Consider the following 2,828-nt stretch of genomic DNA (forward strand, 5'->3'; position numbering starts at 1 on the left):
GCATTCTTCTACATTTTTTTTGCTAAAAAAAAAAAATCTCGAATCGCAGGAACGCAAGATTTACCGCGAATCACGGGGGGGGGGGTTTTGCCGCGAAATCCTGGACGGTTGAGAGGTATGAATTTTCGGTGCTCCTGGTCTCACCCTCCTGTTCAGTGTCCCCACAGCAAGCAGCTTGCTATAGGGGCACTCGAGCCGAGTCACAGCTCCCTGTGTCCCTTCAGACACAGAGCCCAGACCCTGCCCCCCTCTCCAGGGCCAGATTAAGAACATCATGGGCCTGGTGCTGAGGATTTTGGTGGGCCTTTTATAAATAATAAATAAATGCGTGGGAATGACATCAACGCAGCCCGGCCAAGGCAAGTGACCAAAGGCACAAAACCCAGAAGGAAGACCGGGTGAAGATGGAAGCGCCCGGGATGACAGTGGGCAGTATGTACAGGAGAGGAGTGTGGAGGGGATGACAGTGGGCAGTATGTACAGGAGAGGAGTGTGGAGGGGATGACAGTGGGCAGTATGTACAGAAGAGAAGTGTGGAGGGTACGACAGTGGGCAGTATGTACAGGAGAGAAGTGTATGACAGCAGGCACTATGTACAGGAGAGGAGTGTGAAGGGTATGACAGTGGGCAGTGTGTGCAGGAGGAGTGTGGGGGTATGACAGAGTGTAGTATGTTACAGAGAGAAGTGTGGAGGGTATGATGGGGCAGTATGTACAGGAGAGGAGTGTGGAGGGTATGACAGTGGGCAGTATGTACAGGAGAGGAATGTGAATGGTATGATAGTGGGCACTATGTATAGGAGAGGAGTGTGGAGGGTATGACAGTGAACAGTATGTACAGGAGAGGAGTGTGGAGGGTATGACAGTGGGCACTATGTATAGGAGAGGAGTGTGGAGGGTATGACAGTGAGCAGTATGTACAGGAGAGGAGTGTGGAGGGTGCAACAGTTGGCACTATGTACAGAAGAGAAGTGTATGACAGCAGGCACTATGTAAAGGAGAGGAGTGTGAAGGATATGACACTTTGATGATTACTATGGTGAAACAGTGCAATCTACAGACAAAAAGATTTTACATGCTCACCTTCCAACGTTTTAACAGCAGAGAGAGGGCCGAACTATGGCCCACACAGCTTTATTAAAAACATAGGGCCAGATCCTCAAAGGGATACGCCGGCGTATCTACTGATACGCCGTCGTATCCCTGTTTCTATCTTTGGAACTGATCCACAGAATCAGTTTCCAAAAGATAGGCAGAAGATCCGACATGTGTAAGGGACTTACACTGTCGGATCTTAGGATGCAGTACCGCATCCGCCGCTGGGGGCATTTCGAGTCGAAATGCCGCTTCGGGTATGCAAATTAGCACTTACGGAGATCCACAAAGCTTTTACGCTTCGTTTTTTCTCCGTAAGTATTAAGTTGCATGTGTAAAATTAGGGCTGCTTTTACAAAGTGTAAACTGTTTACACCTTGTAAAAGTAGACCCTTCTTACGCTGTTATTTTTTTTTTTTACATTTTTTTTTTCCCGCCGTATCTTTTTTTTTTTCCGACGCAACTTTTTTTACCCGGCGCGATTCACAAAACTCGGCGTAACGTAAAACCGTGCTATGCACATCGGGAAAATGGCGTGGTGAGCATGCGCAGTACGTCCGGCGCGGGAGAGCGCCTAATTTAAATGGGATTCGCCCCATGAAAATAGGAACGCCTTGCGTCGGACGGATTTAAGTTAAACAGCCGAAAATTTCTAGGTAAGTGCTTTGTGGATCGGGCACTTAGGTAGAAATTTTGCGGCAGTGTAACTTAAATCAGAATATTTAAGTTACGGTGGCTCTTTGTGGATCTGGCCCATAGAATCACAAAACATGCATTGATTGGTTCACATTATACAGATACACCCACTCTACCGTCCTCCCCTGTGTGGCTTGCCCTTGGCATGAAACTCTCATTGGTCAGTTCATATAAGGGATGGTTTCTTCTCACAAGTTCATTCCAGGGAAGCTGCACACACATACTCTCTATAAGTCCACGTGACATAAAAGTTCATTATCAGCTCAGCAATTTCCTCCACAAGCTTCACACGGGAGGGGGGGGGTGGTTTTCCTCTTCCATACAGAGCAAGGAACAAGAAGGGGGTTTTGGAATAAAAGCCGTCTAGGAATGCAGTCCGGGGATGAGCCGGAAGACACATTTGTAACATGAGAAACAGAAGGAGAAAATGGAAGCTGAACTCAATAATAATCCTTTGTATTTTCAATGCTGAGTTCATTACTTTAAAACAATATCTGATAAATCTTATCAAGGAAAATGAGCAGTATTGATCATACCCATACATACATATGCATAATGCGTATAAAAACAAATGAACAGTATAAGGAAAAGAGGAACATTTCAGTGATTCTAATTAGGGTTGAGCGAACCCGAACTGTAAAGTTCGGGTTCGGTACGGACTTTGTTTTTTTTTTTGCACCCGAACCCGAATATTTGGAAAAAGTTTGGGTTCGGAGTTCGGGTATGTTTTGGCGTGCTGCACGGCAGCCAATCGCCATTCGTTTTACTACTGTGACTGGGAACTGATCACAGTCATGCCTACTTATGGCATGGCTGTGATTGGCCAGTGCAGCATGTGACCAGCCTCTATATTAGATAGAAGCACACAGCACAGATCGTCACTCTGCTGTAGTTATGATAGGGAGAGGCTGCTGCTGCTGCTGCTTAGGGACAGTGTCAGTGAGGTGTATCTGTTACGGAACCATGAACCAGACGTACAACAAGAGATAAGTGAAAATAAGAAGGCTTTATTGGATATCAAGCATTAAAGCAAAAGTC

The sequence above is a fragment of the Rana temporaria genome (genome assembly GCF_905171775.1).
Source record: "Rana temporaria chromosome 4 unlocalized genomic scaffold, aRanTem1.1 chr4v, whole genome shotgun sequence".
NCBI lineage: Eukaryota > Metazoa > Chordata > Amphibia > Anura > Ranidae > Rana > Rana temporaria.